Genomic DNA, 27651 nt, shown 5'->3' on the forward strand with positions numbered 1-27651 from the left:
TACTATAATACTGCCCCTATGTACAAGAATATAACTACTATAATACTGCCCCTATGTACAAGAATATAACTACTATAATACTGCTCCCTATATACAAGAATATAACTACTATAATACTACCCCTATGTACAAGAATATAACCACTATAATACTGCCCATAACATAGAAGACTTTATCTGCTATAATGCTGCCTTCTGTCTACCCCAGTAGCCGCACTGTTCTCCGTCCTTGCTCGGGCTGTGGGCCGCTCCTCTCTGCTGTGCGCTATTCTCTAGGTCCAGTTCGTGTTGTCTTCGCAGCCTCATGTTCTTCTCTTACTATTCCTGGCGATCTGAATCAATAGACATCTATTATTCATGCTGTGTTTGTAGCCGGTGACAATGTTGTGCTTGCTTTTGTGGATACACTTTCCTCTTTATGAGTCTTTTAACTTTATGGATCATTCCTGGATCCTAATTGGTTGAATTAGTTTTATCAACTTAAAGCAGATGAAGTTGTCCGACTTTTCTCTTGGCCACCCGCAGCGGTGCTGTATACAATGTCCAGACCAATCTGATCTTTGGGTCGTTATCATTTTTCATGTTTGCTTTTTGCTCAGTGGCTGATCTGAAAGCAATTACCCTCAGTACTTATCAACCTTATGTTTTATGCTTCAATCACATTTAGAGCTGCATCAAAATTACCACTGACGTTTCTACAGTAAGGTCTTTATCAGCTTAGCTCTGACTCCCATGGTTTATTATGTTGTCATGCAATTTCCTAAAATTTCTATATTAGTAGCTTTGGATCTCAATGGAGTTTACAGAGGACCTTTGCCTAGATGTGTTTTATTCTCCCTCTATTTGCCGCTGTCACGATGACTATGAGATAGCAGAGAACCAGGGCTCCTAAGCTGTCCTTCAAACTAGGGGGCCCTATGCTATGCCTAATCTCAGGGATACTCTTGATGGTGGAGAGGCCTGAGTCTCCTTCCTGGCCCTACTTTTGACAAATCCTGATTTAAATATCCCTCCATGGGAGAGGAGTGAAATGGAACCCACAGATAAAGACAGACAAGGAAAAAACAAAACTGTCACACAGCATGCACACACAAAGGTTAAGACAAAAAGAGATTCAGGAGGAAAAACAAGAGCAGAAAGGAAGCTACAAAATAACAGAGATAAACTCCACAACCGCTCCAAGAAATAAGCACAACTTTCACAAGTAAATCTGAGACACCACACATCATAGATCAACATAGACAAACTATAGCTGACATGGGTGGAAGGATTCAACCAGCATAAATAGGAGGGGAGCAGAAAAGAAGCTGCAAAATAACAGGGATAAACTCCACAACCGCTCCAAGAAATAAGCACAACTTTCACAAGGAAATCTGAGACACCACACCTCACAGACCAAGATAGACAAACTATAGCTGGCATAGGTAAAAGGATTCAACCATCATAAATAGGAGGAGGGCAGATGTGAGGTCTTCTGACAACATGTAATCGAAGGAGTAAGCAGACCAGCAAAGATTAACTCTTGCTAGCCTGCCTATGAATCAGAACACAGCAGGTCAATTCCTGAGTCTGCCTGTGTTGATCCTAGACATCAAAAAAACCATCACGCGGAGTGTCAGAATCTGCAATCTGAACAGAGTCCAATGCCACCATGACAGTCGGCGAAGTTTGTGCAAAACTCCATGTGACGGCCGATGATCCACTTATTCTGGAATAGTTTTCCTTTCCAGCAATTGGAGGAGGTACTTAATGTAAATAGCAAAAAAATCTGGTGAAAGGTTCCCTTTAAGGCCTAAGACACACGGCATGAAAATCGGAGTGAGTAGAGTGCGATAAAACATTGCATTCCACTCGGACCAATATTACTCTATGTGCCAGCACCCATGAGCGATTATTTTCTCAGCCCTAATCGGATCGAGAAAACAATCACAGCATGCTGTGGCTGTAATGTGTTCCTGGTTTCTCTCGCACCCATTCAAGTGTATGGAGCGAGAGAAAAATCGCACTGCACTCGCGGTACACCGGTGAATGGCAATAGCCGGCTACAGAGGAAAGAGGGAGATAAATCCTTCCCTCCCCTCCGAGCACTGGCCCTCCACTCCTCAGCGCCGGCCCTCCCATCCTCAGTGCCGGCCCGCCCCCAGTAGCTGAGGTCTGATTGCATGATCGGACCTCTGTCACAGTGACACTCGCATGACACTCAGCTCCTGCTGTGCTACCAGCGTTAGGCGAGTGTAATGCGAGGATTGCATTAGTCCCCCGTGTGGCCCCGGCCTAAAGCCTGCTTTACACGGGACGACCGATTTTGCGATTTCACAATCGATCGTACCCGCCCCCGTCGTTTTTACATCACAGGCAAATCACTGCCCGTGGCGCACAAACTCGTTTAACCCCCGTCACACATACTTACCTTCCGGACGACCTCGCTGTGGGCGACGAACGTCCACTTCCTGAAGTGGGAGGGACGTTCGGCGTGACAGCGACGTCACACGGCAGCCGGCCAATAGAAGCGGAGGGGCGGAGATGAGCGGGATGTAAACATCCTGCCCACCTCCTTCCTTCCATTAAGCAGGCGGGTGCCGTGGGACACAGGTGTGGCGCCCTGGACTAGCCAGGTAGCCACAGACAAAACACACACACACCCCCACCCCCGGACAGTTACATTAGTCAGACACAAACCCTTGTTGCCTCCCTCCAGGGTCTGATGTCCACACCAGGTGGGGCGGAGCCAGGCGGTTGGCCACACCCACCGAGGAGTTCACAGGCCTGGAGGCGGGAAAAGGAGCAGATCAGTTGAGGAGGTGAAAGTGAGAGGTCACAGACTACTGGTGTCTGGGTCGGATCCTGGGCACTGACAGCAAGGTTGGCAGACAGTTGTGGCCGTCTGCAGGAGTGGTGGATCAACACGGAACCGTAGGACCGGGGTCAGGCGGTGGCCTGCCGGTACCGAATCGGGGAGTGAAGTGAAGCTAGCACAAACAGGCAGGGCCATCGGACCCCGACTAGGCTTGGAGCCGCCGTTAACAGTCAAATCCGAGTGTGACAGGAACCCCAGGGGTTTCCTAACTACCTAAGTCCCGTCAGAAGGCAACCGTCCGCACCGTGAGGGTATACAGCCACCGCCACAGGCTAGAGACCCAAGGGCCAGCGCCTGTGGGCAAAACGGTCTCCTCCAGCATCCATACACCGGGGAGCGGACTACCGTTGGGAACCTATCGTAGTGAAGACAGTACACAAAGGTGCAGGGAAAGACAGCCACCATCACCTGTCCGGGGAGAGACACTGCAGCCGGCTGTGGGACGCGTCCATCCAGCCGTTTGGTTTACCGGAGACTTTGTGCATCTGTTGCTGAGTGAGTACACCAGTGCCATCCGGCACCGCGCCGTGCTGTCCCTGCAACCCTGCACCTCACCAACCCTGCCTCCCAGTCACACCACCGGGCCCCGGGATCACCAGCCCCTACCCACGGAGGGGGAAAACAACATCCCAGCTACTCCCTACCATCGCTCCCGGGATCCCCGTCACCAGCAGCGGTGGTGCCCATCTTCACCACAACCCGTGGGTGGCGTCACGGACTCAATCCCCAAACAAACCACCCCCTTTTCACTCACGGGCGAGGAGCGCCGCCCGAGTCCCCGGATCCGGCCCACCGCTCGAGCCTCCGAGCAGCAGCAGAAGCCCCGGACCTGAGCGTTAGCGAGCCCAGCGCCCCACCGCCCGCAACAACTTGGCGTCACGAACAGGATCGTGCCGATCTACTTACTAGTAGAAGTGCGCCTTGCAGTCCCCGCCGGCGGCGTCCGGCCGAAAAGTTTGAATTCCGCCATCTTGGGCGCGAAGATTTTCCCGCTCGAGCGTCTCCTCCGAGCAGAGGAGGCGCGAAAAGCAAAGCCCCGCCCCTAAAGAGGGTGTGTCGAGAGAGTACCAAAGGGGGACGGATGGCGTCCTGCCTCATGTAACCGAGGCCATAAGAGCAGGGACGCCAGGACTCTGCAAAACATCTGGTTCCTGGAACACTGCTGCACAGGATGTCCCATCCGTCCGGCACCGCTGAAACTCCAGAACCCACGCCAGGAACAGCAGCGTGGGTGGAGGTCCGGACCACCGCCTGCAGGCCCAAGTGCAGTTCTTTTTGGAAGAATGGGCGGCCGACATGGCGGAAGTGGCGGCGGCAGTGCGGAGACGCAAGGTGGAGACAGAGTTGGAGGAGCGGGTAAGCGACCCACGCCCCTGTGTCCCAGATGGACCGGTCGCTGCGGCTGAGGGGCCCGGTCTGCGCCCGCTCACCCTGCTGCCTCCCCCACTACCCGTATCGGTTGCTGCTACCCCGCCACTAGGCCCGCTGCCCCCACCACCGGCAGCGGAGCTCCGCCCGTCCGCCCCGGAGGACCAGCCTGCAAGCGATGTCCGCAGACGACCTGCACCGCTGCCATGGAAGATCCAGCGGGAGGTGCCCGTCCACGAAGAGGAGCCGTCGGCACCGGAAGTGGCCGCACCCAAGACCGTACCAGCTCCGGTGGTCCGTCCGGTCCAGAAGGAGGCGGAGGTCCAGCCGGTGAGGATCCCTGTTCCCAAACCCCAAACCTCGGCTGAGGCTGCGCCGGGTCACCGCTGCGAGGCAGCACCCCAGGCCACGTCACCGCAGGACCTTCCAAAAAGGGCGCCAGTTGTGGGCAGCGTGAAGGAAGTCTCGCGGGGCCCGACCCGTGCGCGGGGGCATGCAGACACCCCTTATTGGGACAGGGAGCCGAACCCGCTGGGCCGTGAAATTGCCGAGAGAGAACGACAGAGAGCCGAAGTGGTAGCCCGCACCATCCGCGAGAAGGACCATCTCCGCAATGCTACCTTCCGGATACGGGGCCCGGTGTATGAAGGTCAGGTCCGGAGATTTGATCCCCATCGGGGCTATGGCTTCATTTATGAGCCAGGCCTGGAGACCGAGGTGTTCGTGGCTCGCCGGGACGTGAATGCCCATCTGCCGACGGGCCACCCAGGCCGAGACCTGCTGCCAGGTGACCTTGTGGCTTACACTCGACACTGCGGGGAGAGGGGCTGGTATGCCCTCGATGTGAAGGGGAGGGAGAGCCGCAGTTCCCAGGCGGAGTCCCAGTCCCCTCCCCCACCTTGCCGTCCGGATGTCAAGGTGGAGGAGGCATGTGAGGAGGTCGACCTTAAGTGAAGGCAGCGGTCCACCGTTGCACCCAGTTGTCTCCGTTGGGACCCCCAGCACCGTTACTCCAGAGAATGAAAATTAATCTATCCGAAAAATTACCTGATTACCGTCCGAGAAAAGAACCGTCCCCGTTGGGACTGGAGTTGTCCCTGTTGTCAATTGACTACCCATACCCACATGAGAAACTCCTCATGAACATGGCTGTGAACTTGCAGGCCACCCACGAACTTGTGGGTTTGTAAATAATGTTGTGGGATGGATACCGTTGCTGCCTCCGGAGAGGCTGATTTGGAGGATGAGCCTGGAGGAAAGTGATGGCCCAGGCCCGCCACTACCGTAACCTGTGGCGATCCTCCAGGGCTCAGGGGTTCCCCTTGGACGTGGGGCCCCCTGAAGTGACAGTCGGGTGCGAGTTACCGTACCCGTTCCCGCTCGGGCAGCCTGAACCTGGACTGGGGTCAAGGGGTGCTGCCCACTTCTGAGGGGCAGCATCAGGGCCAGGTTGCTTGGGTGGGAGAGCGGAGAGTAGTAGAATTGGGTTTTAACACCGCGCCAATGACCGCTATGGACGTCTGTAAGATTTATGTTACTTTTTATTTCATTTACAGGTCAACGCGTTTCTGGAGTCTCTGCTCCCTTCCTCAGGACAAGCAGGAAAAAAGTACATCAACTCTTGAGATTTGATGTACTTTTTTCCTGCATGTCCTGAGGAAGGGAGCAGAGACTCCAGAAACGCGTTGACCTGTAAATGAAATAAAAAGTAACATAAATCTTACAGACGTCCATAGCGGTCATTGGCGCGGTGTTAAAACCCAATTCTACTACTCTCCGTTATCAGCCATCCTGGGTGCTGCTGCCGTGGCCTGGATTATCATGCGTGCATAGTAGTTGTGACTGTCACAACTCTATTCGGTGAGTGCATTTGCTCTTGTTTTCACCCCATATTACTCGGGTAAAACCCTATTGCGCTTTTTTCTCCACAGTACTCACTTTTGGGTGGGAGAGCGGAAGACATCCGTCCGTTGTTGAAAATGTTTATATGTGCAACGTTTAAAGTGACCTGAAAAATGCTTATGTTTTAAATGTTTACCGTTTTACCATGTTATTTATATCTTTACAGTTTGAAAAATAAAACCGGTGATGGACGGGCAGCCCGCGGACGGTCTGCATTTTACCAAGGGGGAATGTGGCGCCCTGGACTAGCCAGGTAGCCACAGACAAAACACACACACACCCCCACCCCCGGACAGTTACATTAGTCAGACACAAAACCCTTGTTGCCTCCCTCCAGGGTCTGATGTCCACACCAGGTGGGGCGGAGCCAGGCGGTTGGCCCCACCCACCGAGGAGTTCACAGGCCTGGAGGCGGGAAAAGGAGCAGATCAGTTGAGGTGGTGAAAGTGAGAGGTCACAGACTGCTGGTGTCTGGGTCAGAGCCCGGGCACTGACAGCAAGATTGGCAGACGGTGGTGGCCGTCTGCAGGAGTGGTGGATCAACACGGAACCGTGGGACCGGGGTCGGGCGGTGGCCCGCCGGTACCGAACCGGGGACCGAAGTGAAGCTAGCACACACAGGCAAGGCCATCGGACCCCGACTAGGCTTGGAGCCGCTGTTAACAGTCAAATCCAAGTGTGACAGGTACCCTACGGGTTTCCTAACTACCCAAGTCCCGTCAGAAGGCAACCGTCCGCACCGTGAGGGTATACAGCCGCCGCCACAGGCTAGAGACCCTAGGGCCAGCGCCTGCTGGCAAAACGGGCTCCTCCGGCATCCAGGAGATGTGCGTCACGAAAACCGTGACCCCGACGACATATCGCACAATCTATCGTCTCGTGTAAGACGGGCTTTGAACGTTGCGACATCGCAAGCTGATGCTGCGATGTAGCACGCGATAGTCCCCGCCCCCGTCACAGGTACGATATCGTGTGATAGCTGGCGTAGCGAAAATTATCGCTACGCCAGCTTCACATGCACTCACCTGCCCTGCGACCGTCGCTCTGGCCGGCGACCCGCCTCCTTCCTAAGGGGGCGGGTCGTGCGGCGTCATAGCGATGTCACACGGCAGGTGGCCAATAACGGCGGAGGGGCGGAGATGAGCAGGATGTAAACATCCCGCCCACCTCCGTCCTTCTGCATAGTCGCTGGCGGCAGGTAAGGAGATGTTCCTCGCTCCTGCGGCTTCACACACAGCGATGTGTGCGGCCGCAGGAACGAGAAACAACATCGTACCTGTCGCGGCACCGGCATTATGGAAATGTCGGTGAATGCAACGATGATACGATAACGACGTTTTTGCGCTCGTTCATCGTATCATCTAGCATTTACACAGTACGATGTCGAAAGTGACGCCGGATGTGCGTCACTTTCGATTTGACCCCACCGACATCGCACGTGTGATGTCGCAACGTGCAAAGCCGCCCTAAAGCCCGCATAAGACATGAAGTCAATCAAGTTGTTACCAGCTCTGGCATAGATTCTGCAGGCTGTAATAGTTTGTCCATGGCGTTTCTGCTCTGTGATGACTGGTCCTTCCTGACTCCTTGGGACCCTGTCATTTCTCAGTGTCAGATGTGTCACCCTCTGAAGAACAAGTCAATATTCTGTGACGGAGATGTTCTTCACAGGCTTCTCGCATTAGTCATCTGTCAGCTAACTTCTTAGCTTCAAGTAGAAGAGCTGGCTGCCCTTACAGCTCCCATTCAGATCGGCAGCTTCTGCACCATCGTGGCCTCTGGTCAATGGTGGATATAGGATAGATAGCGCCCTGTGATAGGACTTTCAGTAAAATGTTCTGGTGTTTGTGGCCCCAAAAGTCCAAAGAGAAGAAAACCCCGTTTTTGTTAATTACATTTTTTTTCAAAATTTTATTTCTCTTTTCTCTGATCCGTGCCATAAAATGTACAGTATCGCAGGCGTACTCCATCTCTATGCGCTCAAGGAGAGCGCGTCATTGATAGGGCAAGCACAAGCAGCCATTAATATCATGTTTCCTGCATTCACTATTGGACAGGAAGCGAGCGGCTGAGGTTGGGTACCGGACCACTAAGTGCAAGACAGTGCCATACCCTACAACAATAAATCCTTTCTTCTCCTGTAGCCTTATTATTCCTTCATCCGTCCTTTTATTCTTCTGCTCTCCTTTATTATCCTTTACCTTTCCTTAATCTTTTTCCTCCTCTCTTTCTCTTTTTCTTTCATTTATTAGCTGCATTCTTCCCTTTCTTTCTTTTTTTATTGTTTCTTTTCTCAGACCTCTCATTTCTTCTTTTGCTTCCTTTTTCTATTTCCTATCATTTTCTATTTTTTTAATTATATTTATTTTCTTTCTTTGCTCCTTCTCTTTTCCATTCCCTTTCTTTTCTTTATTATTTCTTTTCCATACCTTCTTCCAATTTTCTTACCTCTCTCTTTTTCTTTTATTACTTTTCCTTTTTCCATTCCTTTTATTCCATTTCTTCTTTTCCTTCCTTTTATTATCTTTTCTCTGACAGATATGCTTCCAATATATACCTTAGCCTAAGTAATTGTCCTTCCTTTTTTCGCTCCCTAGCTACCTTCCTTTCTACCTTCCTTCCTTCTTTCCTTCCTTCTCTTTGATTTTCTATTCAGTACTTTTCCTTCCCATCCCTTCCTTGCTTTCATTACCTTTCCCTTTCCTCTTTTATTACTTTTATTTCATTTTCTCTCATTTTTTAATTACTTTTTCATTCCTTCTTTTCCTTCATTTCTTTTCCTTCACTTTCCTCTTTCCTTCAATACATTATTTGTCCTGAGTTTTCCCTCTTTTCTATACCCTTTAATTCTTTTTTTCCCCCCTTTTTTATACCTTTACTTATTTTTCTTACTCTTCCCTTCCCCTCATTTCTTTTCCTTCCTTCCGTCTGTCCTTCCTTCCTCCCATCCATCCATCTGTCCTTCCTTCAGTCCTTTCCATCTGTCCTTCTGTGGTGCCCCTGAGGCTTCAGTCGCCACAGGGTACTGCACCTCGGCTGAGGTGCGGTATCCATCCCGGGTTTGGAAGAGGTCATTGCCGGTAACCACCACAATCCACACAACACACAGTTACCCTCCCACCGAGACTGGTTAGGGTAGGTCGCTAGGGGGTGGCCATCACAAGGTATGGGACCTCCTGCCCACGAATGATGGCTCAGATGTGGCAGCACGGAGGTGGTGGTAGAGAGCTGGCTCTAGGACGAGACACAGGTTAGGAACACAAGACTGGTACTAGGACATAATAGCAGAACAAGTCACAGTATTGCACATGGACCTGAAAACTAGAAACGCACTTACTAATAGGCAACGTTGCTCAGGCGCCTCCTGGAAGGGGAGGCGGTCTTAAATACCTTTAAGGTAACAGGTGACCTCAGGGATCGCTTCCAGGTAATGGGACGCCGGCGCTTTACAGGCACCTTACTACTGGAAGCAGGAAGAGGCTGCGGTAGACCCTGGGGCAGGAGAGGAGCACATGCAGCCGCCGGGCAAATGAGAGGGAGGTCGCCCCTGCCGGAGCTTGGGAGCGTGTGGGGATACCACTCTGGGACCAGGCAGGTGAGGGGGAGGGTGCCCCTGCCGGAGCCTGGGAGCATGTGGGGATACCGCGCTGGGACCGGGCAGATGAGAAGGAGGGTGCCCCCGCTGGAGCCTGGGATCATGCAGGGATACCGCGCTGGGACTGGACAGGTGAGAGGGAGGGCGCCCCCGCTGGAACCTGGGAGCGTGCGGGGATACTGCGCTGGGACCGGGCAGATTAGCGCCTCACTATTAGATACACTTGCTCAAGATGCTGTATCACACATGATCAGATTAGATACACAGCCCAGCAGTGTGACTTTTTCTACCACTCCTATGTTATTCCTACATGTCATCTACGTAAATAACCGCATAAAGTAAGATGAAACGCTCGCTCTGCTCCTCCGGCACCGCCGGCCGCCCGTCTGACGTGCTCCATCGGGGCAATCCATCTCCCTGTGGCTTTCGCTCTGTGGTTTGTATTGCTGGAAACCATTGTCAGAGGGAGCTCGTCAGGAAGAGACGCCGCCTGACGATGGACCTGACGTCCGCAACATGACGCTAATTCAACTCTTCATGGAGGAAAGACTCCGAAGAGAAAAACATCACACTAATGAAAAGCAGATGAAGGCCCCAGGAGAGAAAATCCAGCATGGAGACCGGCGAGAGCTCACCACAAGCGGAGGAGCCGATAACTGTCTGACAGTGGTTTCTTCATTACAATCAGAGCAAATTATAGTCTGATCTGTGTGCAACCACCGCATCAACAGATGACAGAAAATGCCTAGATTATAGCAGCATGGCCCATAGCACTATGTACAAGGTGTATAACTTATCCCAGCATTACACATATAATTATATATGAAAGGTACTTAGGTTATACCAGCTGTACATATATAAGAAGATACCCAGGTTATACCAGCTGTACATTTATTATATACAGGAGATTCCCAGGTTATACCTGCTGTACATATATAATTATATACAGGAGATACCCAGGTTATACCAGCTGTACACATATAATTATATACAGGAGATACCCAGGTTATACCAGCTGTACATATATAATTATATACAGGAGATACCCAGGTTATACCAGCTGTACATATATAATTATATACAGGAGATACCCAGGTTATACCAGCTGTACATATATAATTATATACAGGAGATGCCCAGGTTATACCAGCTGTACATTTATTATATACAGGAGATTCCCAGGTTATACCAGCTGTACATTTATTATATACAGGAGATTCCCAGGTTATACCAGCTGTACATATATTATTATATACAGGAGATTCCCAGGTTATACCAGCTGTACATATATAATTATATACAGGATATACCCAGGTTATACCAGCTGTACATATATTATTATATACAGGATATACCCAGGTTATACCAGATGTACATATATAATTATATACAGGAGATACCCAGGTTATACCAGCTGTACATATATAATTATATACAGAAGATTCCCAGGTTATACCAGCTGTACATATATTATTATATACAGGAGATACCCAGGTTATACCAGCTGTACATATATAATTATATACAGGATATACCCAGGTTATACCAGCTGTACATATATAATTATATACAGGATATACCCAGGTTATACCAGCTGTACATGTATTATTATATACAGGAGATTCCCAGGTTATACCAGCTGTACATATATAATTATATACAGGATATACTCAGGTTATACCAGCTGTACATATATTATTATATACAGGAGATTCCCAGGTTATACCAGCTGTACATATATTATTATATACAGGAGATTCCCAGGTTATACCAGCTGTACATATATAATTATATACAGGATATACCCAGGTTATACCATCTGTACATATATTATTATATACAGGAGATTCCCAGGTTATACCAGCTGTACATATATTATTATATACAGGAGATTCCCAGGTTATACCAGCTGTACATATATAATTATATACAGAAGATGCCCAGGTTATACCAGCTGTACATATATAATTATATACAGAAGATGCCCAGGTTATAGCAGCTGTACATATATAATTATATACAGGAGATTCCCAGGTTATACCAGCTGTACATATATAATTATATTCAGGAGATACCCAGGTTATACCGGCTGTACATATATAATTATATACAGAAGATGCCCAGGTCATACCAGCTGTACATATATAATTATATACAGAAGATGCCCAGGTTATACCAGCTGTACATATATAATTATATACAGAAGATGCCCAGGTTATAGCAGCTGTACATATATAATTATATACAGGAGATTCCCAGGTTATACCAGCTGTACATATATAATTATATACAGGAGATGCCTAGGTTATACCAGCTGTACATATATAATTATATACAGGAGATGCCCAGGTTATACCAGCTGTACATATATAATTATATACAGAAGATACCCAGGTTATATCAGCTGTACATATATAATTATATACTGAAGATATGCCCAGGTTATACCAGCTGTACATATATAATTATATACAGAAGATACCCAGGTTATACCAGCTGTACATATATAATTATATACAGAAGATACCCAGGTTATACCAGCTGTACATATATAATTATATACAGAAGATACCCAGATTATACCAGCTGTACATATATAATTATATACAGAAGATACCCAGGTTATATCAGCTGTACATATATAATTATATACAGAAGATACCCAGGTTATACCAGCTGTACACATATAATTATATACAGAAGATACCCAGGTTATATCAGCTGTACATATATAATTATATACAGAAGATGCCCAGGTTATACCAGCTGTACATATATAATTATATACAGAAGATGCCCAGGTTATACCAGCTGTACATATATAATTATATACAGGAGATGCCCAGGTTATATCAGCTGTACATATATAATTATATACAGGAGATACCCAGGTTATACCAGCTGTACATATATAATTATATACAGGAGATGCCCAGGTTATATCAGATGTACATATATAATTATATACAGAAGATACCCAGGTTATACCAGCTGTACATATATAATTATATACAGAAGATACCCAGGTTATACCAGCTGTACACATATAATTATATACAGAAGATACCCAGGTTATATCAGCTGTACATATATAATTATATACAGAAGATACCCAGGTTATACCAGCTGTACATATATAATTATATACAGAAGATACCCAGGTTATACCAGCTGTACACATATAATTATATACAGAAGATACCCAGGTTATACCAGCTGTACACATATAATTATATACAGAAGATACCCAGGTTATATCAGCTGTACATATATAATTATATACAGAAGATGCCCAGGTTATACCAGCTGTACATATATAATTATATACAGAAGATGCCCAGGTTATACCAGCTGTACATATATAATTATATACAGGAGATGCCCAGGTTATATCAGCTGTACATATATAATTATATACAGGAGATACCCAGGTTATACCAGCTGTACATATATAATTATATACAGGAGATGCCCAGGTTATATCAGATGTACATATATAATTATATACAGAAGATACCCAGGTTATACCAGCTGTACATATATAATTATATACAGAAGATACCCAGGTTATACCAGCTGTACACATATAATTATATACAGAAGATACCCAGGTTATATCAGCTGTACATATATAATTATATACAGAAGATACCCAGGTTATACCAGCTGTACATATATAATTATATACAGAAGATACCCAGGTTATACCAGCTGTACACATATAATTATATACAGAAGATACCAGGTATATCAGCTGTACATATATAATTATATACTGAAGATATGCCCAGGTTATACCAGCTGTACATATATAATTATATACAGAAGATACCCAGGTTATATCAGCTGTACATATATAATTATATACAGAAGATGCCCAGGTTATACCAGCTGTACATATATAATTATATACAGAAGATGCCCAGGTTATATCAGCTGTATATATATAATTATATACTGAAGATATACCCAGGTTACACCAGCTGTACATATATAATTATATACAGAAGATGCCCAGGTTATACCAGCTGTACATATATAATTATATACAGGAGATGCCCAGGTTATATCAGCTGTACATATATAATTATATACAGGAGATACCCAGGTTATACCAGCTGTACATATATAATTATATACAGGAGATGCCCAGGTTATACCAGCTGTACATATATAATTATATACAGGAGATGCCCAGGTTATACCAGCTGTACATATATAATTATATACAGGAGATGCCCAGGTTATACCAGCTGTACATATTGTGAGACTGTGACCGGGATTGTCTATGACGGCCGGTACGTCTCGCCCCGGTTGTGCTCACTCCATGATGGAAAGTAGCTCCACTCCGGGGTTAATGCTGTTTCCCTACAGGGTTAAAAAGGAAACAGAAAGATGGGCGGGGGAGCTTAGTGTGTGAGGGAGTGAACACAACTCCCTGAGTTTGCTGCCGGAGAGGCCATGTGTACTGTTGTGGACTGTTGTTTGACTATTAAACCGGATGCTGTGAACCTTGATGCCTGGATCCTGTGTCTTCTGCTGCGCAGCCGACCACGCTACCTCACATATGGTGGAGAATGCGGGCATGCCAGCCCGGTGAGGTGTAGCATCCATCCCTGGTGACCCAGCTGCGCATGTCCTGGATTCGAGCGGCTATACTACAGCCCAAACCCGGCGACGCCATGGAGGATATACTAAAGCATTTGGCTCAGGCTAATGCACAGCAGCAACAGACCAATGCACACCTGCTCCAATCCTTGCAAGTGCAGGAAAAAAAACTCCAAGAACAGATGGATTAGGCCAATGCACATCAGCAGCAAGCCTTGCAATTGCAGGAAAAAAGGCACCAAGAACAGATGGTTCTCCTGGCCAAGTCGATCCGTGCCGGACCGGCAGCAACAACCCCGGGACCGGGTGACGACGGCAGCGTCCGGAAAGCGGTGAGACAAGCGTTGCAAAAGATGACCCCGGGTGATGATGTGGAAGCGTTCCTGGCGGTGTTTGAGCGGGTGGCCGAGCGGGAAAAGCTGCCGACCCCGCAGTGGGCTGAGGTATTGTCGCCCTATCTGACGGGGGAACCCCAAAAAGCGTACCTGGACCTCTGTACCGAGGACGCCATTGACTATGTGACCCTGAAAGCCGAAATACTGGCTCGGTTGGGGGTGAATACCTATGTACGGGCTCAGCGGGTAAATCAGTGGTTCTATGAGGAAGCCAAACCCGTACGCTGACAGGCCTATGACTTGTTGCATCTCGTAAAAAAGTGGTTGCAGCCTGACACTCTGAGCCCGGCGCAAATGGTGGAAAGGGTAGTTGTTGATCGTTTTGTGCGCACCTTACCCGTCACCATTCAACGGTGGGTAGGACAGGGCGACCCAAGTACCCTGGACCAATTAGTGGGCCTGGTAGAGCGGCATGTGGCTACGCAGGACTTGATACGGGACACTGAGACTTTGCGTACCGCCCGTCGGTCCGGCCCCTCCAAGCCTAGGGCCAAGGACCCACCGCTGACACCGGTGCGGGAGTCCGCTACCGTCCCGTCTGAAGCCGCACCCTCCATCCCTGAGGTCCGGAAGGCTATGTACCCTAAACGACAACTCGTCAAGGGGGTTTCCTTCCCTATTAGATGTTGGCGGTGCCAGCGGGTGGGACATATGGAAGCCCAGTGTCCACTCACCACGGAGCCCATGGATTGTGGGGTTACCCGGCGGGGTTCAATGTATGCTCAGGTGGTGTGTACCGCTGACCTGGTCTCCCCAGAGACTGAGCCCCACTTGTGCCAAATACAGGTGAATGGATGTCCGGTTACAGGCTTGTTGGATTCCGGAAGCTTAGTGACCCTTGTGCGATCAACCCTAAGGGCTAAAGTAAAGGCCACAGGACGTACCGTGGGGGTGGTTTGCATACATGGGGACCGCCGAGACTATCCCACGGGGATTGTCACCATCACAGCACCTTGCGGTCAGTTGCAACATGAGGTGGGACTTATTAACTCTCTTCCCTATGACGTGATCCTAGGAAGGGATCTGCCCTATTTTTGGACTTTATGGAAGGGACCTCCTAAGTCCCCTCAGATATTGGTCAGTCCGGGACCTGAGCCCTACAATCCTGAATCCGGGACGCCTGCCATAGGGGTCCCCATGATAGGGACAGAGTGTGAACCCGATAGGTCGCCCCTAGAGGTATTGGCAGGAGAGGCTGAGACGGTCGAGCCCATCCCGGACTTGGAGGCATCCCCGGATACGTTTTGGACAGCCCAACTCCAGGACCCCACATTAATACATGCCCGGAATCGGGTGATAGTAATTGACGGGGTGGCACAGTTGCCCGGTGCCCAGGTAAGGTACCCCCATTTCGCTCTTAAGCAGGATTTACTCTACCGGGTAGATGAAATACGGGGCGTGGGGGTAGAGCAGTTGGTGGTGCCCCAGCCGTATCGCCGGCGGGTCCTCGACTTGGCTCATAAACACCTGATGAGTGGCCACCTAGGGGTCAAGAAAACGCAGGAGCGAATATTGCAAAGGTTCTATTGGCCCGGGGTCTTTGGGGAGGTAAAACGGTTCTGCGAAACCTGCCCGGAGTGTCAGCTTACCGCACCACTGGCCCACTTTCGCAGTCCGTTGGTACCGTTACCCATTATAGAAGTCCCTTTTGAACGGATAGGGATGGATCTGGTGGGGCCCCTCGTAAAGTCTGCTCGAGGGCACCAACACATCCTAGTGATCGTTGACTATGCCACCCGGTATCCAGAGGCGATACCTCTCAGACATACTGCGGCAAAGCTTATAGCTCGGGAGTTGTTTGCTGTGTTCTGCCGGGTGGGGTTGCCCAAGGAGATCCTTACGGATCAGGGGACCCCATTCATGTCTAAAGTGACCAAAGAACTATGCCGGCTACTCCAGATCAAGCAGTTGCGTACATCTGTGTATCATCCTCAGACGGATGGGTTAGTAGAACGATTCAATAAAACCCTGAAAACCATGCTAAAAAGGGTGATCTCCAAAGACGGGAAAGACTGGGATATGATGCTTCCCTATTTGATGTTTGCCATACGAGAGGTGCCACAGGCATCCACGGGGTTTTCGCCTTTTGAGTTGTTATACGGGCGACATCCCCGGGGATTGTTGGACCTGGCAAAGGAAACATGGGAGCAGGAGCCCACCCCCCATAAAAGTGTGATTGAACACATTTTGGGTATGCAGAACCGCATAAGCGCGGTCATGCCAATTGTGAAGGAGCATTTACAGGAGGCTCAGGCCGCGCAAAGCGGCCGCTACAATAGACAAGCCACCGTGCGGACCTTTAAACCCGGAGATCAGGTGTTGGTATTGATCCCCACGGCGGAGAGTAAATTCCTGGCTCAGTGGAAAGGCCCCTACGAGATAAAGGAAAGAGTCGGGGTGGTCAACTATAAAGTATTGCAGCCCGGTAGGCGGAAACCTGAACAAATATACCATGTCAACCTATTAAAACCGTGGCAGGAACGGGAAAGCCTGATGGTTGATTTTTCCCCATCTCCCTCCTCTTCGGGTCGTTCAAACCCGGCTCCAGCGACTTCCGGAGAGGACGAACCAGAAGTAAGGATTGGAGAAGCCCTCACCAAGCAACAGAGGTGAGAGGCCAGACGGCTGGTTCAGCAGAACCCCGATGTCTTCTCCGAGTTGCCGGGTAGGACCAGTCTGATACGACATAACATTGTCACCGAGCCCCACCTGAAGGTTCGCCTGAAGTCATACCGCGTACCGGAGGCTGGAAGACAAGCCATATCAGAGGAAGTGAAGACAATGCTACGCCTGGGGGTCATCGAAAAATCCCAGAGTGAATGGGCTAGTCCCATTGTCCTAATACCAAAACCGGATGGCTCCTTAAGATTCTGTAATGACTTTAGGAGATTGAACGAAATATCCAAGTTCGATCTCTATCCCATGCCGCGGGTGGATGAGCTGATTGATAGGGTGGGACAGGCGCGATATTTTACCACGCTCGACCTGACCAAGGGGTACTGGCAGGTGCCACTTACGGAGTCCGCCAAGGAGAAAACCGCTTTTGTTACACCAGAGGGTCTCTTCCACTATGTTGTCTTGCCTTTTGGGTTACATGGCGCTCCGGCCACGTTCCAGAGGTTGATGGACTGGGTGCTGGAACCCCACCAGGCGTATGCATCAGCGTACCTTGATGACATCATTATTTACAGCTCTGAGTGGCAGACCCACTTGGAACAGGTACAAGCGGTGGTGGACGCGCTTCGAACAGCCGGATTGACAGCCAATCCCAAGAAATGTGCGTTGGGACTCACGGAAGCCCGCTACTTGGGCTACGTGATAGGCCAAGGAGTGATTAAGCCCCAAATTAACAAGGTTGAGGCGATCCAGAAGTGGCCTAGACCCCTGACCACGAAGCAGGTTAGGGCCTTCCTGGGTATCGTGGGGTACTACAGGAGGTTTGTCAAAGATTTTGCGGGACTATCAGCCCCCTTGACGGACCTTCTCAAAGGCAAGAAGTCCGTCATGGTGCGCTGGACTTCGCAGGCCGAGGACTCCTTCCGGGCCCTAAAAGGGGTCCTGTGCGGACAGCCCGTTCTTGTAAACCCTGATTTCCGGAAGGAGTTCATAGTACAGACTGACGCCTCGGAGGTCGGCCTGGGGGCAGTGCTGTCTCAGGTGGTTCAGGGGGAGGAACACCCCGTCACCTTCTTAAATAGGAAGCTCACCCCTTCCGAGCGGAATTATAGCGTAGTGGAAAAGGAGTGCCTGGCGATCAAATGGGCCTTGGAGTCCCTACGCTATTACCTGCTGGGACGGCAGTTTCGCTTGGTGACGGATCACTCTCCTCTGGTCTGGATGAGGTTTGCCAAGGAACGGAATGCCCGGGTTACCCGGTGGTTCCTTTCTCTACAGAACTTCCGGTTTACGGTTGAACACCGGGCCGGTAGGTTGCAGGGCAACGCCGATGCCTTGTCCCGCGGCCCGTGTTTGCTGGCAGAGTTCAACCCCGCTCGCTTGAACTGAGGGGGGGGGGTATGTGAGACTGTGACCGGGATTGTCTATGACGGCCGGTACGTCTCGCCCCGGTTGTGCTCACTCCATGATGGAAAGTAGCTCCACTCCGGGGTTAATGCTGTTTCCCTACAGGGTTAAAAAGGAAACAGAAAGATGGGCGGGGGAGCTTAGTGTGTGAGGGAGTGAACACAACTCCCTGAGTTTGCTGCCGGAGAGGCCATGTGTACTGTTGTGGACTGTTGTTTGACTATTAAACCGGATGCTGTGAACCTTGATGCCTGGATCCTGTGTCTTCTGCTGCGCAGCCGACCACGCTACCTCACAATATATAATTATATACAGGAGATGCCCAGGTTATACCAGCTGTACATATATAATTATATACAGGAGATGCCCAGGTTATATCAGATGTACATATATAATTATATACAGAAGATACCCAGGTTATACCAGCTGTACATATATAATTATATACAGAAGATACCCAGGTTATACCAGCTGTACACATATAATTATATACAGAAGATACCCAGGTTATATCAGCTGCACATATATAATTATATACAGAAGATACCCAGGTTATACCAGCTGTACATATATAATTATATACAGGAGATGCCCAGGTTATATCAGCTGTACATATATAATTATATACTGAAGATATGCCCAGGTTATACCAGCTGTACATATATAATTATATACAGAAGATACCCAGGTTATACCAGCTGTACACATATAATTATATACAGAAGATACCCAGGTTATATCAGCTGTACATATATAATTATATACTGAAGATATGCCCAGGTTATACCAGCTGTACATATATAATTATATACAGAAGATACCCAGGTTATATCAGCTGTACATATATAATTATATACAGAAGATGCCCAGGTTATACCAGCTGTACATATATAATTATATACAGAAGATGCCCAGGTTATACCAGCTGTACATATATAATTATATACAGGAGATGCCCAGGTTATATCAGCTGTATATATATAATTATATACTGAAGATATACCCAGGTTACACCAGCTGTACATATATAATTATATACAGAAGATGCCCAGGTTATACCAGCTGTACATATATAATTATATACAGAAGATGCCCAGGTTATATCAGCTGTACATATATAATTATATACAGGAGATGCCCAGGTTATATCAGCTGTACATATATAATTATATACAGGAGATGCCCAGGTTATATCAGCTGTACATATATAATTATATACAGAAGATGCCCAGGTTATATCAGCTGTACATATATAATTATATACAGAAGATGCCCAGGTTATATCAGCTGTACATATATAATTATATACAGAAGATGCCCAGGTTATATCAGCTGTACATATATAATTATATACAGAAGATGCCCAGGTTATATCAGCTGTACATATATAATTATATACAGGAGATGCCCAGGTTATATCAGCTGTACATATATAATTATATACAGGAGATGCCCAGGTTATATCAGCTGTACATATATAATTATATACAGGAGATGCCCAGGTTATATCAGCTGTACATATATAATTATATACAGGAGATGCCCAGGTTATATCAGCTGTACATATATAATTATATGCAGAAGATGCCCAGGTTATATCAGCTGTACATATATAATTATATACAGGAGATGCCCAGGTTATATCAGCTGTACATATATAATTATATACAGGAGATACCCCATGCAGGCTGTTCCTCCTTCTTTAGCTAATTACTGTGAGCCGGCATGTGGGTTTTCCTTGACTCTTCTCATCAGAAGACGCTCCTGTTTACGTGATTACTTTTGTGGTCGGCCTGAACACCTCAAATGAGAGATGGTTATTTTATTGTTGTTGATGTTAATTTTTGTATAACTTTTGCTCCAGTATCTGACTGATAAGTAAAGCTTTGTTTCATGTGGCCGTCACCTTTTTCATATAAAGAAATTATTTTTTTCTCAGGTCTTGTGACATTTCTCTTCCATGTGGTGCCATTACTGACAGCATGAAATGGGATCACCCTGTTATAGTCACTTGTATAGTGAAAATCTGATTGATGAAGAAGTAGACTCACTCATAGGCGAACTCTTGTTAGTGTTTTGTTGTCTAAACGTTACCTTTGCTCTTAAGACTTTCAATGGGGTGTACTCATTTTTAGAATATGGTCTTGAAATAATTATTTTTTTGGGGGGTGTGAAAAATAACAAATCTTGTTTGCAATTAATGGACCACACTTGCGGTAGTATTTTCGTCTATGGCATCCAATAGAAAATGCTTCTGAAAAGAAATTAAAGGGTTTCTGACAGATTTGTTGAGATGTACTTACTTATGTTGAGCACATTTATCCACCCTAGACCACCAGGGATGTTTCCCAGGACTGAGGTAAACATTAGGGGAAAAGGGGGTAATGCATGGCTGTGTGAAATCGATGTTCCCAGCATAACATATCCTATATTCTCGTGAATTAGAATTAACGTGCTGTTTATAAATGATCTGCGGGCTCCAGATATTGCCCGACGGGTGCTGTGATATGTGTGTACACTTCGCAAAGTGGATAAAATCTGGGAATTATTTACCAGCATTATGTTAGCACTATATGGCAGTCATATGTGGAGTTATATTTAGAGCATTATATAGTGGTACTATTATCTTGTTACTATAAGGCGGTATTATATTGACTGCCTAAAAAGATAACATTGGGGGTAGGGGGTGCAGCCTACCTGTCATTCATTAACCATCCACAAATATGGGCTGCAAAAGTCACCCACTATCAGCATTATGCATGGGGCGAGGGATACCTGTCACGGGTGACAGACAGTCATGTGGTTTCTGGCAATAGAAGGTCACGGCGTTTGGCTGCACAGAATGCTCCCTGACTCTCCATTGTTCCTGCCGTCAACTATTCATTGGTGTAGGTAGGTTTTCTGCTGGATTTTCATCTCTCTCCCTTTTGGACCCAGCAGGAGCTTGCCTTCCACCCAGCTGCTGATTATCAACATTCTCTTGGTGCTTAAATACCCCTTCTTCCCTGGACTGGTGCTGGTGATATTTTCAGTTCATTCTAGCTCTGGTTGCAAGCAGGTGGCTTGCTCTCATCTGTAGTATCATTGCTGAACTCTTGCCTGGGTCATCTGGATAAGTAGTTCATGTTTTTTTTCCCTTGCGTCTTCCTTTACAGATTAGTGGGGTTGATGAAGAGCTCATCCCACCCGTTCCCTATTTAGGGCCCAGCACTAGGGATATCTAGGGTCAGGTATCCAGCTTTGTGCATAGGTGTGAACCAATCTAGGGTGTTGAGGGACCCCAGGGACCAGCAGGAGGTTTAGTCAGGGGTCACCATCTTCCTCTTCCCAGACACAGGGGTCCCCTTCCCTTTCAACGTGACAATACCATATGCTCTAGTGTACAAACCCACAAAGATTTCACTTTCCAAAAGAACCTTTATTTTTAAAACCAGAGTTAAACCCCCAAAGTGTTTGATGCAGATTTTGGGGGGTTCAGCACTCGTTAGCAGAATTAAACATTCATCTTTATATAAGTTACTAAATAAAATGTATATTTTACATCATATTACAAAATACATTCCATAGGCTTTATTCTGCATAGAGCGCACAGCAGACACTCCTTCATTGACCACTGGCCAATACATACGTATACTATAGGGAATGGGGCATGGATTTAAAGGGGGATTTTACGTGCCCCCCAAAAAATATTTTTTTATTACATAAAGTGACCAACAGGGGATGCTTTGCATATTTTCCCACATTAAATGGAGCACATTTATTTTATATGAGATTTAAATGCTGACTTTCAGGAAGGCAGCGGCCATTTTGTTTCCTTTCCTTTACACATTTTCCATAATTTTGAACATTTGTGAGCGTTAGGACATACTCGGATTGTGCCAACAGTTTGGGAAGAAGGAGATAAAAGACAGAATATAATATATATAATATGGGTAAGAGACCCCTTTAAGGGGTCCTGATTATAGCAGCTGTATAAAAGGGGTGTTAGAAGGGGCAATGAATGGTAGAATGGTCCCTTTTGTTTGACGTTATTTTAGATTGTGATTGGTCAATAGTTCTGGACCCCGAGTCTCCGACTCCTCCAGGCGACTACTTCTCAGTCCATGGATTTAGAGGGATTTTCCATATTTTGCATATTGTGGGATTCTTGCATACATCCATCATCTAATGAGCTTATAGGTGGATATGGATTTGTTTTTAGTCCTGTGAGGTTTCCTATTAAAAATTGTCTAAAGGCGGCAATTGAAGGAATTTTTTCAAAGAAAAAAAATTGAATAAAATAAATTATTTTTCCAACTGTCAATGTAATCACAAAGTGCAGTGTAGCGTATAATGGCTTCTTCATAATAAAGAGCAAATCCAGTCACATCATCTTTTTTTCTGTTCAGATTCACAAAACTGTCCATAGACAGCAATATTATAGCAGTTATATTCTTGTACATAGGGACAGTATTATAGTAGTTATATTCTTGTACATAGGGGGCAGTATTATAGCAGTTATATTCTTGTACATAGGGAGCAGTATTATAGTAGTTATATTCTTGTACATAGGGGGCAGTATTATAGCAGTTATATTCTTGTACATAGGGGGCAGTATTATAGTAGTTATATTCTTGTACATATAGAGCAGTATTATAGCAGTTATATTCTTGTACATAGGGACAGTATTATAGTAGTTATATTCTTGTACATAGGGGGCAGTATTATAGTAGTTATATTCTTGTACATAGGAGCAGTATTATAGTAGTTATATTCTTGTACATAGGGACAGTATTATAGCAGTTATATTCTTGCACATAGGGGCAGTATTATAGCAGTTATATTCTTGTACATAGGGGGCAGTATTATAGTAGTTATATTCTTGTACATAGGAGCAGTATTATAGTAGTTATATTCTTGTACATAGGGACAGTATTATAGCAGTTATGTTCTTGTACATAGGGACAGTATTATAGCAGTTATATTCTTGTACATAGGGACAGTATTATAGTAGTTATGTTCTTGTACATAGGGGGCAGTATTATAGTAGTTATATTCTTGTACATAGGAGCAGTATTATAGTAGTTATATTCTTGTACATAGGGGCAGTATTATAGTAGTTATTTTCTTGTACATAGGTGCAGTATTATAGTAGTTACATTCTTGTACATTGGGGCAGTATTATAGTAGTTATATTCTTGTACATAGGGGCAGTATTATAGTAGTTATATTCTTGTACATAGGGGCAGTATTATAGTAGTTATATTCTTGTACATAGGGGCAGTATTATAGTAGTTATATTCTTGTACATAGGGGCAGTATTATAGTAGTTATATTCTTGTACATTGGGGCAGTATTATAGTAGTTATATTCTTGTACATAGGGGCAGTATTATAGTAGTTATATTCTTTTACATGGGGGCAGTATTATAGTAGTTATATTCTTGTACATTGGGGCAGTATTATAGTAGTTATATTCTTGTACATAGGGGCAGTATTATAGTAGTTATATTCTTGTACATAGGAGCAGTATTATAGTAGTTATATTCTTGTACATAGGGGGCAGTATTATAGTAGTTATATTCTTGAACATAAGGGCAGTATTATAGTAGTTATACTCTTGTTCATAGGAGCAGTATTATAGTAGTTATATTCTTGTTCATAGGGGCAGTATTATAGTAGTTATATTCTTGTACATAGGAGCAGTATTATAGTAGTTATATTCTTGTACATAGGGGCAATATTATAGCAGTTATATTCTTGTACATAGAGGGCAGTATTATAGTAGTTATATTCTTGAACATAGGGGCAGTATTATAGTAGTTATATTCTTGTACATAGGGGGCAGTATTATAGTAGTTATATTCTTGAACATAGGGGCAGTATTATAGTAGTTCTATTCTTGTACATAGGAGCGTATTATAGTAGTTATATTCTTGTACATAGGGGCAGTATTATAGTAGTTATATTCTTGTACATGGGGGCAGTATTATAGTAGTTCTATTTTTGTACATAAGGGGCAGTATTATAGTAGTTGTATTCTTGTATATAGGGGGAAGTATTATAGTAGTTCTATTCTTGTACATAGGAGCAGTATTATAGTAGTTATGTTCTTGTACATAGGGGCAGTATTATAGTAGTTATATTCTTGTACATAGGGGCAGTATTATAGTAGTTGTATTCTTGTCCATAGGGGGCAGTATTATAGTAGTTCTATTCTTTTACATAGGAGCACTATTATAGTAGTTATATTCTTGTACATAGATGCAGTATTATAGTAGTTATGTTCTTGTACATAGGGGCAGTATTATAGTAGTTATATTCTTGTACATAGGGGCAGTATTATAGTAGTTATATTCTTGTACATAGGCGGCAGTATTATAGTAGTTATATTCTTGAACATAGGGGCAGTATTATAGTAGTTATATTCTTGCACAAAGGGGCAGTATTATAGTAGTTATATTCTTGTACATAGGGGCAGTATTATAGTAGTTATATTCTTGCACAAAGGGGCAGTATTATAGTAGTTATATTCTTGTACATAGGGGCAGTATTATAGTAGTTATATTTTTATACATAGGGGCAGTATTATAGTAATTATTTTCTTCCTAATAGGAGCAGTATTATAGTAGTTATATTCTTGTACATAGGGGGCAGTATTATAGTAATTATATTCTTGTACATAGGGGGCAGTATTATAGTAGTTATATTCTTGTACATAAAGGGCAGTATTATAGTAATTATATTCTTGTACATAGGGGGCAGTATTATAGTAGCTATAGTCTTCTACATACCGTAGAAGCAGTATTATAGTAGTTATATTCTTGTACATAGGGGCAATATTATAGCAGTTATATTCTTGTACATACAAGCAATATTAGAGAAGTTATATTCTTGTATACAGGGGCAGTATTATAGTAATTATATTCTTGTACATAGGGGGCAGTATTATAGTAGTTATATTCTTGTACATGGGGGCAGTATTATAGTAGTTATAGTCTTCTACATACCGTAGAAGCAGTATATAGTGGTTGTATTCTTGTAAATAGGGGCAGTATTATAGTAGTTACATCCTAGCACATTGGAGATATGTTAGTTCTATAAAACCATGCTTACAAGGAATCATGGCATGAGTTGTGCATTGAGATCAATGGGATCGGGTGAGGGGGGACATTTATTGCTATAAGTTTTTGTGTCTCATTGACTTCCCCAATAAATCCTTGTTTTCTTTCTCCCTTTACTAATATGCTGTGACTGGAATTACTCTTTATTTTAATATCTCAAATGTAATCCGTCTTTATTGATTGCGGTGTTTTTTACTACCGCTATATGCAGATTTTATATACTCTATTTTATGATATCGTCCCTTTACATGGAGTCATTTTTATAAACTCTATTGGCGACACTATATATGTTGTACATTCAGTACCTGTCTGGTCCGTTTACTAATATATGGTGACCCCGTTCATTACATCCCGACTCTGAAACCCTCAGTATTACATAATTTAAAGCTTCTCCGTAGTCATCCATATTTTAGACTCCACGCGTTTCACATCCTTCTGACAGTCCTGAAATGAGGTAGTGAGTGAATTTTCCCTGTAGGGGAGAAAGGTTCTTCATTTAATCGGGAGATGTCTCTGTAAAAAACATTGTGTTTCCCTGTGAAAGAAAATAAGAAAAGTGAGTTAGTATAAAGCTACTATTATGTCACTATATGGCAGTATTTGTGTGGCATTGCTACATTTGTACTACCGTATTTCCACAGTATTTAATGGTATCTGCAATGCTTAGCGTTGTTATTAGATTTTTATTTACATATAGAGCTGTTATTTTGTCAATAGATTTTGCTATATGAGCACTCTATGGCGGTATTTTCATACATATGTGGCACTATTACTTGGTTCTATACAGAATATTATTTTTACCTGGCGGTTCTAGCAATATATAACATTGTCTTCAAAATATCATGTATATATGTTTCTGGTAATTGAACAGTACATTTTGGTATTTGAGCACTATATGGCGGTATTTATGTGGCCATGTATTGCACTGTTGATGTGGTTCAGCGTTACAGAATTTGATTTTTGCAGATTATGTCAATGTCGGCAATATATATCAATGTTATTAGTTTACAATGTGTGGATGGAGCTGTTATTTGGTTATTTGAGCACTATGTGGCGGTATTTACTTAAGCATGGTGTAGCACTGCTACTTAAGTACCATAATGAATATTATTTTTACAGTTTATATCGATGTCATCAATCTGTAGCAATATTATTAGATTACTATACATGTACAGAACTATTATTTGATCAATGTATTTTAGCATTTGAGCACTATATGGCGGTATTTACTTAAGCATTGTGTGGCAGTGCTACTTAGGTACTATACAGAATATTATTTTCCCAGCTTATATCAATGTCAGCAATGTATAGAGATGTTATTACATTACTATGTGTGGATGAAGTAAATACTTAGTCAATGTTTTTTGCCATTTGAGCAATATATGGCGGTATTTATCTAAATTTTGCGCGACATTTCCACTTAAGTGCTGTACAGAATATTATTTTTACAATTTATATCGGTGTCATCAATCTGTAGCAATGTTTTTAGAGTACGATATATGTACAGAACTAATATTTGGTCAATGTATTTTATCATTTGAGCACTCTATGGCGGTATTTACTTAAGCATTGTGTGGCACTGCTACATAGGTACTGTACACAATATTATTTTTGCAGTTTATATCCATGTCAGCAATGTTTAGCGATGTTATCAGATTACTATGTGTGGATGAAGAAAATACTTAGTCAATGTATTTTGCCATTTGAGCACTCTATGGCGGTATTTATCTAAATTTTGTGAGGCATTTCCACTTAGGTACTATACAGAACATTATTTTTGCAGTTTATATCAATGTCATCAA

General features: G+C 44.9%; 1 protein-coding gene across 1 annotated transcript in view; it reads right to left on the reverse strand.

The window, feature by feature from the left end:
- Positions 1 to 22166: 22166 nt before the first annotated feature.
- Positions 22167 to 27651, reverse strand: part of LOC142311861 (urotensin-2 receptor-like) — a 31465-nt gene continuing 25980 nt past the window's right edge. The window contains exon 2 of the mRNA XM_075350664.1: positions 22167 to 26384. The gene's annotated coding sequence lies outside the window, so the exon portion shown is untranslated. The remainder of the gene's footprint in view (positions 26385 to 27651) is intronic.

The sequence above is a fragment of the Anomaloglossus baeobatrachus genome, chromosome 5, assembly GCF_048569485.1.
Source record: "Anomaloglossus baeobatrachus isolate aAnoBae1 chromosome 5, aAnoBae1.hap1, whole genome shotgun sequence".
In the NCBI taxonomy this organism is placed as follows: Eukaryota; Metazoa; Chordata; class Amphibia; order Anura; family Aromobatidae; genus Anomaloglossus; species Anomaloglossus baeobatrachus.